The following is a 17,992-nucleotide window of genomic DNA, read 5'->3' as shown; positions in this document are numbered from 1 at the left end:
TAAATAATGTGCAACAGGTTTGATTTTAAATTATGGAGAATTAGACTAATGTAGTGATGCTTTATGAGTTACGAGTGCAAACTATGGATTTAGGAAAAACAGTCCTGAAGGTACATATGGCTTTGGGGTCAGCACAGGGCAAGTGCTTTCTCTACCTAACACTTTTTTTTGTGAATTTAAAAATGCTTAACAGGTGTTACTGAGTTATACCTATCAAAGGACTGCATATTGTTTTAAAACCTAGTTTTCAGAATCCCTGACGAAGACCAAGAGTAAGAGTTAAGTCTCTGGGGGATCCCTGGGTGGCGCAGCGGTTTGGCGCCTGCCTTTGGCCCGGGGCGCGGTCCTGGATATCCGGGATCGAATCCCACGTCAGGCTCCCGGTGCATGGAGCCTGCTTCTCCCTCTGCCTGTGTCTCTGCCTCTCTCTCTCACTGTGTGCCTATCATAAATAAATAAAAGTTAAAAAAAAAAAAAAAAGAGTTAAGTCTCTGTCCAAAGACTGCTCCACTTAAGTCTCTAGGACAGAGACTTAAGTGAAAGGGTGGCAGATATCAGCCACTGATGAATTGTTGGTTATCTGCTGAATAATTACCTTCATTGAAACACCACTGTTTAGTTGACAGTCAACTTCTAATAATTTAAGTTGCAAGGAAAAGACAGCTTACTTTAAGATCCTTAAAGAGATGTCACATTTAAAACAAAGACACATTTTCAAAACATTACCCCCTCCATGTGTCAGAGCCCCTGGGTGTTTTCCAGAATGGTCTTATATTGCCATTTAACTACTCTGAATATTTGACACCCAGTCTTTGTGAAAAAGTGTGATTCTTATCAACGAAAAGGCAATTAAATGCTGTCATTTGGAACCCAGATGGATCAGGGATCTTATCACTCTCCAGCAATCGCTGTCCTTTCCAACTGGGAAACAGATAACAGAAACTGCACTGCGTGAGGCACAATAGCCTAACGTGATTAGAAATCAGGCCGACTCTGGCTTCTCTGGAGCTGTACTCCCCCACAGGCTGAATTATAGCTCTCCTACCAGTCCCACGGCGCTGAATGATGTCATGGGATCTGCAGTTCAGCGAGATGAAAGGGATAAAGCAGAACCCGCTGGCACTAGGCAAAGCTTCCAACACACAATCCCCAACACAGCTTGGGAACCGAAAAAAGCTACAGATCCAGCCACTCAGCCCAAGCTTGGGGGAGCCACCGGTATTGCCTGGTTGCAGAGGGGAAGGGGAAAAAAAAAAAAAAAAAAGGAAAACAACGTGATCCATGTTAAACAAAAGAATTTGTGGACTAGGAGGCGGGAGGGTGACTACCTGCCGAAAGGGAACTTTCTGATATCCGTGCATATATATAAACTTAGTCGTGCCTTTCATGTTCTGCAACTGATCACCGATCAGATTACGGGCATTTCATCTCCCTGCTCGTCTGCCTTTGATCTGCATGGTTAATTTTATTTTCCTGGATTTGAAGTTTCGTCTGGGCTTGTGCTGACATACATTTTTGGGAAGGTAGAAGCATTTGGCATAGAAGTGCTGCCAAGGAGAAACTAAGTTGCCGAAAGGGTGAGTACTGGAAAGAGTTCAGCACGTTGCAGGTACAGCACTTTCTGTTTTGTGTAGCTTTCACTTGACTTTTCCTGTGTGTTCTAAGAAAAAGATGGCTTTAATCAATTAAAAGCAGGCATTTCTCTACTTGAATACTACATTATGTTATATGAATGTGTCCGAGCAAGGAGGATTCTCATTGCAAAAGGGTTTGCAATCTGTCATGCAAATTTTACTTGGAAGTGAGTTGTTCAAACAGGAAAAAACAGAACGCTAACTTTAGCATACAACCCGCCTTCAGAGCCTGAGATCTGTAAGCTGTAATTGCTCTAAGTATTTACAGGTTGCTTTATTTAGTAAACAGCCAGTGGAACTTTACTGGCTGCCAATGCTTTCCTTGTTTTCTTATATAAAAGAGTATAGTGCATCTCTGGCAATACTGTGCCTTTCATTTATTTATTCTCTCACCCCCAAGATGTAAACCTATCAAATACATTTCCTTGTGCAGTTTGCATCCTCAAGGGAATCACTGAAAAGGCATTCAAGTATGATTAAAGCCTTTTATGTGTAAAACTGAAGAATTTTAAAACAGGGAGGGTAAAGTTGTGCCAAGTTTGGTTAAAAAATTCTCTAGTGATTTTCAGTAACCTTTGGAAATAGCACAAGCCTTATTTACAGAAACATTCACGACATTAGTATTCCTAAATTAACATTTACTTTAAATTTATAGTGACAGCTGTTGTAAGTTAAAATTTGCCAGCTGTTTATGAAAACTGAGTAATCAATAGTTACTAGGCTGTATATAGTTTTTAGTCACATTTTCACTTTAGTTTACACTCAACTTGGCAAAGCCAAAATATATATCGTGGTGTCTAATTTGAAAGTTCAGTGGTTTGGGTTTTTTTTTTTTTTTTGTCAGTTCAATAATCTCACGCACACGCGCACGCGCACACACACACACACACAGAGAAATTTTTACACTGAAATGCAAGAATTTAAATACAGTGCAAAAGTAAGAGCTCCACATTCACATTAGTTCACTTTAGTTTCTAGTCCTAAGTTTATTTGGGTAGAATAATTATCATCACAATGGTCTGTTTTATGCTAGCTGAACCACAAAGAAATTATAAGTGATAAGACTAGTTATCCTTTAGTCTGAAATTCTGATGAAACAGGAAAGGTCTAATGAGCCTCATTTCGAATGTAATTAATTTTTCAGAGCCAATTAATTTAATCACTTTCTAAACTTTCCTCCAGATATTAGAAGGATGGTAATTAGCACTGTTTGCTTAATTTTAAAACTTTGGTAGCTGTTAAGTGGAGATTATTTAAAATCGTACAAGACGACTATATTTTAGAAATGTGTCAGTAAGAATTTAATCTGAAAGATGTAACTTGTTTTTAGTCATGCCAGGAGAGGCATTTAATTTTTTGTTCTACTGACAATGTGTAGCAAAGCATGTCCAAAATATCCTGGGGTATCTGTTTAGGTTGATTCTTATATTTGTTTGCTTAAAAAATCCTCTTTAAATCACAAAAGCAGTATTAATGTTCACATTCCAATAAAGAAAACTAAGCTTTTAAAGTAATGAGTGGAGAAGATGCCTGAAGAAATAACATGCTTAGGAACTTGATAATTTAGTTTAGCTTTGAGATTTATAAAAATGTTAAACCATTGTTTATTCTGCTACTAGGCTCATTTTAACAGCTACAAGTTCTCCTCGGCACAAAACAAAAGGGAGAATTAGCAATTATCTGATTAATTTAGGCTTTGTAGAAAACTAGCTTGGGCAAGTCAAGTCCTTGAAAATCCACTTCAGTGTCTGAATTAATTCAATTAATTGTTTACTTCTTGTGTCTTGGTTGAGAAATGAAGCAGATTGTGTTTGATTTTCAAAGAAAGGTGGCCCTTACCGAATGTACAGGTAGAGTCTCAAAAAGGCATTTCTTAATTAATTGCCACACAGTGATCTGGATGGTGACTTAAGAAGCTATACTCCATAATACTTCTATGAAGGAAACCCTTATGTCATATTTTTCAAAGCACTCTCCTATCTATTGCTTCAATGGCAGCTTTGTTACTGTAGAAGTTCCAAGTCTTCAAAAGACTTTTATTTCTGGTCCTGATTCTGTCACCGAGTCGCTATGCGACCTTAAGAGAGTCACTTCACTACTCAGTTTTCTCATGTGTGAAATGAGGGAGTCGACTCTATCATTGTGAAAGAAGCAGGGTGGAATTTTTAGAGCCATTTTACAGATGAGAAAACTGAGATTAGGGAAAGGTTGCCTTGACTACCCTAACCAAGGTCGCTTGGCTGGTTTTTCAAGTCCTAATCCAATGTTCTTTCTAGTTCACCATGCATAGTCTTGCATAGTCTGTTTTCTAACAACTGCACAACAGAACAAATGTACCATGTAGCTGAACAGAGAACAATGTTAGTTCAAAAGATAAAGATGGCTGCTTCCTATTGGAACACACACACACACACACACACACACACACACACACACACACATATTTTGTTTGTTTCCATGATAGATATGTCAATCAACTGGATTAGTCTGGTTGTCTTCCAGCTGTTCTCTTCACTTCTATATTTCTAAGCAGTCTAAACTCAATTATTGCTGCACATAATGTATCAGAAGGACTAAAATGGTTTATACCAAATATTAATGTATCAGCGCAATGTGGAGTTATACACGTTTGTGTGTGTCTGCCTGTGTATTTGTATCTATACAAGTGTGGCATTATATAGGCACATTTTTTGTGTTTTCAAGGAATTCATGTTATCTTAGAAGATGTCAGTGGGTCCCTGATAAGTTTAATAATTAATGAAAGGTTGTTATTCATCGAGGGAGATTCCCAGTGGGATTTTTATGAGATTTCACTTTATAAATTTCATATGATTCTCTCTTGAGATATGTTTCATACTACATTTGATTATGTTAAGAATCCTTGAATGTATTTCCATTAACTCTTTATGTTTCTTTTTTCCCTGAGGGGGGAAAAATGTTTCTTGTGAATAAATTTAATTTGTGGACTATAAATTTTGAACAGACAGTACTCTTAAAGCTAAATCGCTATCCCTCATGTCTTATCATCCTCATAAAGGTTTCATTTGAGGCTTTACAGATTATTATTCAGTAACAATCACTAATATTTATTAATTCACCAATTATTAATTCACTTATACTTATTGAATACTTGTATGTCAGGCACTCTCACAATGGTTTTTAAAAGACTATCTAATTTAAATTTACAATCACTGTCATCTGCATCATACAGATGAGGAAAGTGATTCTCAGAGAGGTTAAAAAACATACGTAAGATCACAAGGCTAATTAAGTGGCAGCTCTAGAATGTATCTGATTTCAAATCTTGGGTTCTTTTGTTCTAGGGCTAGGTAGTCAATTCTTTCCATTACAAGAATTACATAGAGCCCAACTTAACTGTTAGCAAACATTACAAACAAAATCTTGGCCAAAAAAAGCGTTCTGTACTTTTTCTTTCTTTTGATATATTTTATGAGAACTATTAGAAATTTTTGATAGAGTTTTCCATCAGTTAGCTATAAAGGAGTTTAAGACATAAAGCATTCTTCTTCTGCTTTGCAACTAGACAGAGATCAATAATTGGCCATTGGCTTGGTCAGATTTTCTTCTCTATGATGGCAGAGCCAGTCCAAGGAACCCTGGAAAAATTAATAATTTGGTGCCCTTTGAAAGAATGATTCTTTATAATTTTGTCAGCCCAATTTACAAAAACGGGCAATGAAAAAGGGGGCAGAAGGAAGCTACCTGATGGCTGTGCTTAATTTCCCCTCTATGTCACAAGCTTTGGCCTGTGGAGTTGTTTCTCAAACCCCTCCTCTTGCTGGAATGACAACTCAGAAGGTACCAAGTCTCCCATCCTTAGATGGAGAGGTGTTAAACCACTATCCAGGGTGAGTTCAATTTACTCTTTGCTGAAAAGGGGGAGGAGGAGGGAGAGATAAGGCTTTCCACTGACCTTATCAAGCCATTCCCTCCAGCATCAAGAACTCTCTGCAAGAGGAGTTCTGACAAGAACAGCTTTCTCCATGTTAAGCCACATGCAGAGGAGTCTGCCTTTAGATTTAGAGGAGTCAAGGGCTCATTTCTTCTCTCATTAGACATGTGAAGTCTAGCTAATGGGGGTGTCATGAATTCACAAAGATCAGTGCAGGTGCTACAACTTATAACAACTTTGCTCTATAAATGTCATGAGTTTGACATTACATAAACTAAATAACTTCCTTGGCCTTTCATGTATATTGGTCTATGCACTAATGGTATGGTGAAGATTATATTAAGATTCAGGGAGACTAGATTTTGATTCCAGCTTTATTATTAACTTGGTGTGTGACCTTGAGCAAGTCACTCAATGTCTGGCCCCAATCATACACTGATAGTCTAGAATTGGCTGCAATGGGTGTTGGGGTTTACTTAAATAGCTGTATCTTGGTTATTTTCTCCCTTATTTTCTTAAATGTATTTGACAAACTTGATTAATATTTGAGATCCTCATTCCCATTTATTAATTCACTCAACAAATTTTAATGAATACCTGCTATGCACCAGGCATTGTGGATTGACAGACAAAATTCAATACTCTCATATAGCATGCATTCTGTTATATTTTCCCAGAGAATAGAGATTTACACTAGAAATTATTAGAAAGCCAACCAATTTTTCTTAAATTTTGCTTCTAGTGAGCTGACTTATCACTGAAACTATTTTTTTTTCACAAGGGCCAATGTCCCACGTTTATTTACATATGAAGTGTTTATTTGTTTTTTATTTTTTATTTTTTTAAATTTTTATTTATTTATGATAGTCACACACACACACACACACAGAGAGAGAGAGAGAGAGAGAGAGAGAGGCGGAGACACAGGCAGAGGGAGAAGCAGGATCCATGCACCGGGAGCCCGACGTGGGATTCGATCCCGGGTCTCCAGGATCGTGCCCTGGGCCAAAGGCAGGCGCCAAACCGCTGCGCCACCCAGGGATCGCCACATATGAAGTGTTTAATACATGAAACTATTTTAAAAAGAAGTCCTATTACTTCATTAGTTCAATTTGCAGGGGGAAACATCCTAAACAAATGCACTTTGCATCAGCCTAGATATTGCTAAAACTAGCTTCAAGGAAACCAACCCTTAATATAATCTTAAAAACAGCAACTCTATGAAGATCCTCATGGCAATTTGGCCTTTCCTGTAAAAACTTCAATATATTAATGATATTCAGTGTTTGGAAGGGAGAAAAAAAATGCTTGCAGCTCTAAGCATCAGCCTCATTCTCAGTGAGCCTAGGAATCACATAATTCTTTTTGTACTTCCACTGACACTCAGTTGTGTGTCTGGGTTCTCATTCAGATACTGGAAGAGAGTATCTGAATGAGTGTGGTAAAGTGGGGAGTATTTATTTAACTTAACTGGCCTGTTCTTTAGAGAATAAGATGCATATACTAGCCAGAGTGCTGAGGTTCAATGCTATTTGTCCCCACTGTCAAGTATCATTTCAATGATCATTTATCTACTGACACTGGGCATTTGATGCCCTACAGAAGATGTCCTGCTACTAATAATGGCTGCCATTTAGTGAGCATTTACTATGAGTCAGACATGGTGCTAAGTGCTTTAAATACCTTATTTTATAATAACCACAAATGAATCAACACATTTTATGGATGACAAAAATGGAAATTGAAGGAGGTGAAGTTCCTTTTCCAAGGGTATCCAACTAGTGAATGGCAAATTGTCATCCAAGACCAGATAATCCAGTGCCAAGGCCCATGAGTGTTAAAAATAATGTCTCTCTCCGTAGTCAACTAATAGGTTAACTGGGCAGATCAATCAAATACACATGAAATGATGCAAGAACTAATGGACTAAATAATGTCTTACTGCCTCTAAGTACAAAAGGAGGCCAGGAAATAAAAGAGCACTTGGCTGAAGTCAAAGAGGTAGTTCCTGAGCTGGCATATTAAATTCCACTGAGAAAACATTTATTGAACATTTGCTTGGGTGTTTGATATTATCAGAGATACAAGTTTGAACAAAATATATCCCTTCTCTGAAAGCATTTTTAACTCCTTAGGGAAGAAAGCTAAGTCATAGACACTTAGGACTCGAGGGAGATGTGGCAAGTACTATTATGGTAGTAAGAAGTTCACAAATCTTGGATAGACTCATAAGAGTTGTGGCTTTTAGGCTGGTTCTTAAATAGGAGTAAGGTAAGTAGGTAAGGAGCCAGAGCAGTAAGGGAAGTAGGTGAGTATAAAGAAGAAGCTCAGCAAAGGGAAGGGGAAATTCAGGGCACATTTGAGGCAAGGCATGCAGACCAGTTTGGCCAGAATATAAAGTGTATGGCATCTTTGAATGTTAATTTAAGGAGTATGAAAGCCATTTTTTACAATGAGGAACCTCTTGTAAATCTTTTAATTGGACAGTGCCGGTGATGGAAGCCCAGAGAAAGCAGGTCTGCTGGACAGACCAGCAAGGACAAAGATTGACCAGCTGTGGCAATATTCAGATGACAGGTAGGGAGGGCCTGTACCATGGTGGAGGGAGTGAGACCAAGAGAAAAAGATGAAGAAAGGGTGAGTGTAGTTAAATCTCACAAAGGAAGAAGCAATAATTCAGGTGAACAAAGACACTGAGTGCTCCGTACTCTAGACTCTGAGATAGTAAGAAAATAAGATGTGTCCTCAGGTGATTGAAGTCTAAGGTAGGAAGGGAGCTCAGACGAACAGATAACCTCAATATAATGACAAGCATGTTAACTGCAGTACATGCAGCAGTACTAGTAACAGCACGGATAGGCTAGGGAAACTCTTTTCTTCTTTCCCTATAAATATGGCAGACTGCTCTGCATGTGGCTTAACAAAGGAACAGGCAGGCTGGGCAGCCACCCATGATGCCAGGCAAGGCTGTCCAAGTACTAGGGACAGTTAGGATGGAGAAAGCTGTTCTTGTCAGAACTCCCCTTGCAGAGAGTGGTTGCTGCTGGAGGGAATGGTTTGATAAAGTCATTGGAAAGCCCCACCTACCGACCTCACCTCTCCCTCCTTCTCCCTTTTCATTAAAGGGCAAATTGTACTCACCACAGATGGTGGTGAACTTGCTTTCAATCTAAGGTTGAGAGACTTGCCTTGAGGTTTAAATAAGATAGTGCGTATTATTTGTAAATTCTTTACAGAGAAGTTGTTACTGGGGTTTATGTTCTGGCTGTGTTAGATTTGAAGTAGATATCCTTGAGATATGACGCTTGGGAATCATATTTTTTAATGTATGTTCACAAGAACCTGGTCTAGAACTATGGCTTCTCAAGACCAAAGATGCGCTATCGGAAATTAACTAGAGCAACTCATTCATTTATTTATTCAACAAATATTTATTGAGGGACTACAATGGGGTTTGGGGTGTAGTAAGGAAACATAGGCTGTGGTTCCACCCAAAGAGTCGTGCAGTTGTGTCAGGAAAACAAAACCAACACACGAGAAATGGATGCCTCTTTGTACTGGAGTCATGCACAGCATCTTGAGTTTGAAGGAACTTTTGCCTTTTATTTACTTATTGGACAGATGAAATAATAATTGCTTACATTTCTATAGCATTCTACTGCTGCAAAGGTCATATATATATATATATATATATATATATATATATATATATATATATGATTCTTTTACTCCTTCCAGCAAATTTGCAAACTGGGTACCGCTAGCTCCGTTTCATAGATGCACCAACTAAAGTTCCTGAGTTTCAGCACCTTACACAAAGCAATAGTAAAGGTATGGAGCCTGGGCACTGTGCTCCCCCACAGGCCAGCGGCTTTGAGTTTATCCAGCGACCCTATGGGTTGGATTGGGTTAGCGCCGGCGTGCAGGAGGTGGACACAGGCGGATACCAGGATTCACGGGGTAAAACTGACCACTAGAGGTTTCTGTCCGCGGGTGGGGGGAGCGCGCCTTGAGTGAGTATCTGCTGGAAAAACGCGTCAATGAATGAATGAGACGGTTACTGATGAGCGAGGTCATCACGATTTGGATCCACCTGGGCAAACGTGCCGCATCGTTTTCTGGGTACACAGGGAACGGGCAAAAGCAGGTGCTGGGGAGAGGGTGAGCCGGCAAAGAAAGGCGCAAAGATCTCGGGGAAAGTACGTCCAGGGTAGCAACGAAGGCTGTCTCCCGTCGCCGAAGGAGTTCCCCTAACAGACGAGCTCTTCTGGTGTCGGCGTCCCGGTCTCCCCAGGCCCTGCGCAGTCACCGGCTCCCGCAGCCGCAGGGGGCGCGCCTCCCGCGCGTCGGACCGGAGCGGGGAGAGCCCGACCCGCCGAGCCGAGGCTGCCCGGCGCGGGGGGCGGGGCCGGGCCCCGGGGGGCGGGGCTCCGGTGGACGGCACCCCTACTGGGTGGGGCTACGGGTGGGCGGGGCCCGGGAGGCGGCACCGTTGCCGGGCTACGGGAGGGCGCTGAGCGCGCGGCGCGGGGAGCGCTCGGCCAGCGCGGTGAGAGGACCCGGTCCCTGCTGCGCACCCGGTGCGCGCCCGCGGCTCGTTCCACGCGGCCTGGCCCTGCGGGGAGCACGGGGAGCGGGGGCGGCGGAGCCTCCCGGTGGCCGGGCAGGTAGGTGCCCCGCTCCTCCGGGGCTACGCGGCCGTGCCTCACCCGCACCCTGGGTGGACCCCGAGGAAGGGCAGCGCGGAGGAGGCGGCTGCCCAACGGGGAGGGTCGCTTGGAGAAGGCTGCTCCCGTGCAGGGGGGCGGGGTGGGGGCGAGCGGGCCGTGCGGGACCAAGCGCCCCCCGGCAGGGGTGACAGCGGGAGAGGAGGGCTGCCGAGGGAGGAGGCGCCCGAGATGGAGCCGAGGCTGGAGGGACGCGGGAGGATGAACGCCTCCGGCCTCAGTCGGCGATGGCAGTGATGGGACTTAGTCTTCCAGGCCAGGATCTTGTAAATAGAAAACCTGCGTGTGCAGTAGACGTTTGTGAGTGTGTAAATAAACCCGTGTGAGGCGTGCCGCCGGCCGGGAAGGGCGGCGCTGCGAGGTCGGTGGGTCCGGGCACCTCGCGGCCTCGGCGCCCCTGTGGACTCCCGCTCCCCGGGGCAGGCGTGCGCAGGCCCAGGCTGCCCACCCGCGGGAGCTGCGGGGGTGCGGGGTGCCGGGGTGCTGGGCTGCGGGGCTGCTGGGCTGGGGGGCTGCGGGGGCTGCGGGGGTGTGGGGGTGCGGGGGGGGTGCTGGGCTGCGGGGCGGCGGGGGGTGCGGGGGGGGTGGGGGTGCGGGGGTGCTGGGCTGTGGGGGTTTGGGGCTGTGGGGGTTTGGGGCTGCAGGGGTGCTGGGCTGCGGGGGTGCTGGGCTGGGGGGCTGCGGGGGATGCGGGGGTGTGGGGGTGCGGGGGGGTGCTGGGCTGCGGGGCGGCGGGGGGTGCGGGGGGGGGTGGGGGTGCGGGGGTGCTGGGCTGTGGGGGTTCGGGGCTGTGGGGGTGCGGGGCTGCAGGGGTGCTGGGCTGCGGGGGTTCTGGGCTGCGGGGCGGCGGGGGGTGCGGGGGTGCTGGACTGCGGGGGTGCTGGGCTGGGGGGATGCGGGGGATGAGGGGGTGTGGGGGTGCTGGGCTGCTGGGCTGCGGGGGTGCTGGGCTGTGGGGCTGCGGGGCTGCAGGGGTACTGGGCTGCGGGGGTGCTGGGCTGCGGGGCGGCGGGGGGTGCGGGGCTGTGGGGGTGCGGGGCTGCAGGGGTGCTGGGCTGCGGGGCTGCTGGGCTGCAGGGGTGTGGAGCGGCGGGGGGTGCCGGAGTGTGGGTTACGGGGGCGGGGCACGAAACTGCGGGGGTGCGGGGCTGCGGAGGTACCAGTGTGCGGGAGGTGCGGGGGTGTGGGGCAGAGAGCACTGGCAGGGCTCAGAGGTGGTCCGGAAACACAGCATTCTGAGGAAAAGAACACTTGGCAAATAAAAGCACTGTTAGTACAATGATGGGTAGAGCGTGGTAGGTTAGGGAGAAAGGTCAGTGTTCTCAGGACTGGTCCAGGTTCTGATGCCATTTCGTGGAATAGAAATTTACTAATACACTCTTGAAGGTGAAATTTGGAAGGCTTAAAATTCAAGGATGATCTCTTTGGATGGCAGCCAACTATTCATCAAATGTACATTTAAGAAATCCATGTCACCTTTTGCATTTTCATTAAAGGACTCAATCTGCAAACAGAACCATAAGCCTCGGTCAGTGTTGTTTAATTGAAAGAATTGAACTCAAAATATCAATGAAGGCTTACTTTTTACTCCACTGACAGTTATTCTTTACTAGAAGACAATTTCTTCACATAAACAGGAAACAGTTATTGTTAAGCATGACTTATGCAAACAGAAAATTTTAATATGCTGTTATTTCATGATCAGATACTTCTCTTCAAAAGGGAGGATTATATTGCATTAGTTCAGGATTTACTCAGTATGTTTTCTGTTGTGCAGTTTCTCCTTAGGCATTTGTGCCAATGCTACTTTCATGTAGTTTACGTATGTATACATATATATATATATTTTTATTTCAAGCACTGCTTATTCTCTAATTTGAAGATCAGTAACTTAAAGGGGGTGAGAATTGAGTCCGACTGTAGAAGAAAGTGTTTGACATTAATTATTATTCACAGAGATATGGGTACTTAAAAAGAATTTATCTTTGAGTGATATTTATCAAGTTGCTCTGAAAATAATGCAAAACATAGAAATGCAATTTCATTGTGAAAATATTACTTGACATCAATATGTAAAACATTATTGTGAGCTGTGTAAGTTATTTTTTAACCTATGAAAATGTCTTATACCATCTACTTTATTACTGAGGCCACACGACCTTATTGACTTGAGAATTTTTCCATGGTAAGTGTTAGTATTTTCTAGGATGTTGATGGAAGTTATCTGTCCCTTTGATGAGACTGTCTTTTAAATGAGCCCCAGGCTGCATCTTGAATTTGAAGTTAAGGACATGTGAAGACTTTTTACACACTTGAAATTGCAGTGTTAAAGTACCTTTCCTGTCTAGAAACTTGAAAAAAGGAACACAGCTAATATATAAGTAGCCATAAGAAGCTTTTCAAAAGAACAGAAAATGACTTTTTTTTAATTTCAGATAATCATGAGCTTTCATTTATACCTACCTGCCACACATACGAATGGAAAATGAATGGAGACATGTAACTGTCACATGCTGTCCTTATTATGTTAGTTTAATTTACTAGTTATAGCTCTAGTACATAACTCTAGGGCATGTTGGGGACTTTTGAAACATAAGTGAGGAAGCCTGCTAACACTCATGATGAGAATTTGATTCTCCTTTTTCACCTATTTAGATCTTTGAAGCTTAATCCAATCCCCTGTGACTACTTCCATCATTCAAAAAATTAACACAACACAAAAAAACTGCAGGCGTCTTGAACATCTGAAAAATAGCAAGTCCTTTTAAATCTGATGAGTCAGTATTTAAAGTCAAAGATTTAAAATTCGGAAAAAGGCTAACATGCCCTATCTGTGTTGACTACAGGTTGAATGAGAAGGCCCACCTTGGATAATGTACACTCCAAATAAATAGACAGCTGCTTATGTGATAAGAGAGCCAGGAACAGTTCAACAGTGAAGTACATTTGTCTCGTGGCAGCTGATTATTAAACGTTCATAGCCTCTTTAAAGTAACTTTCTAGATGAAGAAAAAGAACAGTAAAGCAGTATGAACGCAATTTCTTTTCATGATTTACAGGTTAAGCAGTGAGTTCATTCATCCTATTTTATCCGTCTAAAATGTTTACATTTAAAAGTAAGATGTTTAAACAGTATTGAGCTATCTTTTAGTCCACACATCACAGAATATGTACCTTTTAAACTGAAGTTTAAAACCTGGGTTTTAAAAAGGGAACAAGCACCCATCAGCAATTAGATAAAACAAAGGAACTTGTATATCTAAAGATTAAATATTATGTAGCCACTCTTCAGTAGGCATGGAAAGGGCTAATAAGAGGAAATCTAAAAGAATGGACACTACTTAGACTGGGAAAGAGGACTTCAGATGTTTCAAAGAGAAGTTTTGGAATTGATCCAGACTTCTAAAATAAAAATTTAAACAGCTGTGTTTTAGAAATGGTTATGCACAGTTCTCTTAAGATACACTGTGTCGGTATTGGAGGTCCCCATGGTCCTTGATGCTACAGTTGTTCTACTTGTATTTTGAGATAGAGAAATATTTATGAATTGGGTGGGGGGTGGTGCCTGGGTTCAATATGCTATATTTTGAGAATACTGACAGTGATTTTCTGAAGGAACACAAGGATGGTAGAGAACCCAAGGTTGATAGAATCTACAATCCAGAGAAACAAAAAGAATTAGTATCCAAAAACGCTATGCTAGGTTAAGTTCTTAAAAAAAAAAAAATTATTCTAGAAGCTTGACAGTGGCCCCTAATGTTTTTGAACTTTGAGGGAATTGAAGATATTGTGTTTGGCAACAGAACATTGTAAAGCTTGTAGAGTTTTTTAGCAGAAAATATTTCATGATTTGAAAAAGGGAAATCTTTCTCATTCTGCAGCCAACAACAATATGTATGTGCTTATTACTGCATGCCTTTGTGAGCTTCCTAGGCTACAAAAGAGGCTGCCAACTCTATGATGTAGGAAGAATGATTTTCAGAACATAATGAAATTGAAGGCTAAGATAGAGGAAGGCTAGAGGGCAGGGGTTATTGTCCTGTTTGGAAATGGCAGTACCCTAAATTTCTAACTAGCTTTTTATTCTCTCAGCATAGGGAATGGACATTATTTCTAAGCCATTTATGATTATGTTCCACCATTAAAATGTAAAAGACTATATGTATAGCACTGGCTTTATTTCAATGCTGATTTTATAAATTGTAAGCCTGCCAGTTTACTTTAATGTTGATTTTTTAAAAAAAATATTTCAGTTTATTGCATATTGGAAAAATGTATGAATTGACTGTAGCTTTATTACATAGTGGTAATACAGTTTTAGGAGATGAAAACTGTTACCTATTGCATGCACTGTATGTTGGACAATAAATCAAGTAACTTTAAAAGGTTGAAAAAGTGAAGAAATTAATTTATTCTGAAAAAGTATCCAGATTATTTGAATTATTCTGAAATTCATGTATTTTGGTCATTTATAAGATAAAAAATAAAATTATTCTCAGAAAGTTTACTGAATTAAGGGGCGCCTGGGTGGCTCAGTTAGTTAACCATCCAACTCTTGATTGCAGCTCAGGTCTTGATCTCAGAGTTGTGAGTTCAAGCCCCACATTGGACTCCATGCTGGGTATGGAGCCTATTTAAAAAAAAAAAAAAAAAAGAAGAAGGAAAGAAAGGTTACTGAATTGTTAAAAGTTGAAAAACAAATACTAGATTCTTATTTAGTGATCTTTGTTATATTATAGCACTATATTCAAGAACTGGGATTCTGGGGATCCCTGGGTGGGCAGTGGTTTAGCGCCTGCCTTTGGCCCAGGGCGCGATCCTGGAGACCTGGGATCAAATCCCACTGTCAGGCTCCCGGTGCATGGAGCCTGCTTCTCCCTCTGCCTGTGTCTCTGCCTCTTTCTCTCTCTCTCTCTCTCTCTCTCTGTGTGACTATCATAAAAAAAAAAAAAAGAACTGGGATTCTGAACTGAATTGTGTTCTACCAAAGGATTTTATGTTTCAATCTCAAGTTACAGTTGCACATATTTTCCGAATATAGCTTTAGCCCTTATAACAATCCTAAGAACTAAAATGTCATCCGTAATTAGTCAGTTTCTTCATTCACTCAACAAGTATTGGGCACATATTGTGAGTGAGTTATAATTCTAGAGCAAAATCACAGTTCTTGTCATGAAGTCCTCAAACCATAATTGGTTTGGTTGGTGCCGGAGTGAAGGGAGGGGGCTCAGTGTGGCAATAGGAGATGGTGGAGTATGGGGCACTAGAAACCATATGTTCTTCTGTGTAAAGGATGACTGATGCTCAGCTCTACCTCACGTTGCCTTGGTGTGGGACTAGGTGTTTTAATTTTTCGAAAAAAAAAAAAAAACAACTTTTTTTTATATCGAAAACTTACTTTAAAAAATTAAGGGTACAGTGAGTAAAGAAAATAGTGCTGCTGGCCAGATGCAACACATGGCCTGCAGAGAGGCAAGTGTCCAGGTAATTACACCGCGAGGTAGAGATGAACCCAGGGTGCAATGGAAACAGAAGAGAAGTGCCATGCGAGATTTAGGAAGATCCCAGAAGAACTCTGACAGATTGTGGTGCAGGTATGGTAGATATAGTCAGAGTACATATAGGAAGGCCCCATGGCGAAAGAGGCAGGTGGCGGTTGGGCAAACTGCAGGTTAAAACAACCAGGGTGGGTTTGGGAGCTAGTGGTGTGCCCAGCCAGTAGGAGATGGAGCCCAGAGCCACTCCTCCTTAGCGGGCTCCTGCAGAGGGCTGCCAGGACCCTGCCTCTCCGCCTGTTCACACACCAGCGCAGGGTTTCACCAGATGAACAAGGAGGTAGAAGGGGCGTGCGTTTCAGCACCTGTTGGATTTATCCCGGTTACCATTCATTCAAATGAGCGGGCTGAGCAGTTTGATTTGAGAAGCAGCCACCTTCTGTGCAGCTGAACAGAATGTTTGCAGCCCTGGGCTTCAGGCTCCTGTCTCTTCTTTTTTGCTTGCCTGGGCCTCCCCAGACTGCCACTCTGTTTGATACTGTAGAACAGCAGTTGTCAAAGCAGAAGTTCCAAACTCCTAGAAAACAGTGAATCAGGCATCCTTAGTCTTTTCCTTTATTGCCTAGCTAGAGGCAGTTTCTCCACACACATTTTGCAAAAATGGTTGCTAGATTGTTAATAGATGATATCTAGTCTGGATTTTTTTTGGCAAACTATGAAAACCTGTAATCCCGATAATTCATATGTCTCATACTTGATAAGTCATCTCCAAATAAACAGGACACTAATATAAAGGCATCTTTCTCCCTGGCTTGGGCCCTGAATGCTCAGAAGTTAAAAGCAATTTCAATAAATACCTTTTTATTGCCTTATTTTTATTTTAAATATTATTGCTTACATGCTTGTTATTTCATTAAATTTTCCTTCTTTTTATGAATGCCAAAGCATTTCACAAGGTTATTTCATTTTTCTCCAGGAAATGCAAGGTCACACTTACAACACTTCACCAGCCAAATTGTTTGCTTCTAAATACCCCTTTGCCGGGTTATACTCAAATGTGTTTAGGAGATACCACCACCGCTGCTAGGCTGTGAGCTCCCTGGAAGTGTACTTTTGTAGTTCCTGCCCCAACTTGATATTGCCTTCTTTCAAGCACCTAATAACTACTTAACCAAAATGTGTTGAATAAATGGATAAATCATGAAATGTCTTATTTTGTTATGTGGTTTTGGTTTTGTTGATCATTTGTGTTCACATCATCCTACTGTGCCACGGGCCATTGGATACTACAGTATAGGATGATAAAACACTAGGTCAGCCTGGTGGAATAGCTGAGCACCCCATTTTGGAGTTACTAGGCATGGATTTGGTTTGTTTTTCACCATTTCTATGATGTGTCCTTTGACCTGCAGTTTTCCTCTTACATTGGATAAAAGTAAATATCTACTCTTTGTAAGATTTTATTTATTTATTCATGACAGACATAGAAAGAGAGAAAGAGAGAGGCAGAGACACAGGCAGAGGGAGAAGCAGGCTCCACGCAGGGAGCCCAATGTGGGACTCGATCCTGGGTCTCCAGGATCACGCCCTGGGCCAAAGGCAGGCGCCAAACCGCTCCGCTACCCAGGGATCTCCAAATATCTACTCTTTTTAAAGTGTGGGAGTATGGAAACAACTATACTTTTTATAAAGTATAGTCACAGTACTCAACATATAAATGCTTAGTTCAGACTTTGAATTGATTCTTAGTCTTTGAACGTTTTCTGCGCACCTGTAGGTCCAGAGATCTAAACCGTCACCTTCCACTGGATTGTGACCATCTGAATAATGTCTCCCGTTGGTCTAACAAGTCACAGACATTGGACCATTGGGTCTTCAATATGAATGTCATTAACTACAACAATAACCATCGCCAATGCTTATGTAGCATTTATTATGTGCCACAAACAGTTTGTATCAATTCACCGTCCTGGCAGTGCTTTATGAGTGCTATTCAACACACTTATTCCTCACAGCAGTTTCAGGAGGCAGGTATTATCACTAGGCCCAATGCAGAGATGAGGACACTGAGGCTTAGGTTAAGTAACCTGGCCAAGGTCACACACTAGTGGGTGGCATTGCCTAGCAACTGCCCCAGGAACCAGATCCACCCCCGTCCTCTGCTAAGTATGTGAGGCACTGGGCTAGGTAGGCACTTGATATACATTATCTCAGGTAATCCTC

General features: G+C 42.4%; 1 protein-coding gene across 3 annotated transcripts in view; it reads left to right on the top strand.

The window, feature by feature from the left end:
* The first annotated feature begins 1,101 nt into the window (after positions 1 to 1,101).
* The window catches only part of TNFRSF19 (TNF receptor superfamily member 19), an 89,877-nt gene continuing 72,986 nt past the window's right edge, over positions 1,102 to 17,992 (top strand). For 2 of the 3 annotated variants that reach the window (XM_025462705.3, XM_025462706.3), the window contains exon 1: positions 10,075 to 10,214. The gene's annotated coding sequence lies outside the window, so the exon portion shown is untranslated. Of the gene's footprint in view, positions 1,578 to 10,074; positions 10,215 to 17,992 lie in introns of those variants that run through there. The other variant, XM_025462704.3, reaches the window with a different exon arrangement.

The sequence above is a fragment of the Canis lupus genome, chromosome 25, assembly GCF_003254725.2.
Source record: "Canis lupus dingo isolate Sandy chromosome 25, ASM325472v2, whole genome shotgun sequence".
Lineage (NCBI taxonomy): Eukaryota > Metazoa > Chordata > Mammalia > Carnivora > Canidae > Canis > Canis lupus.
The sequence above is the reverse complement of the archived record's forward strand: the minus strand, read 5'-3'. Positions and strand labels throughout refer to the sequence as shown.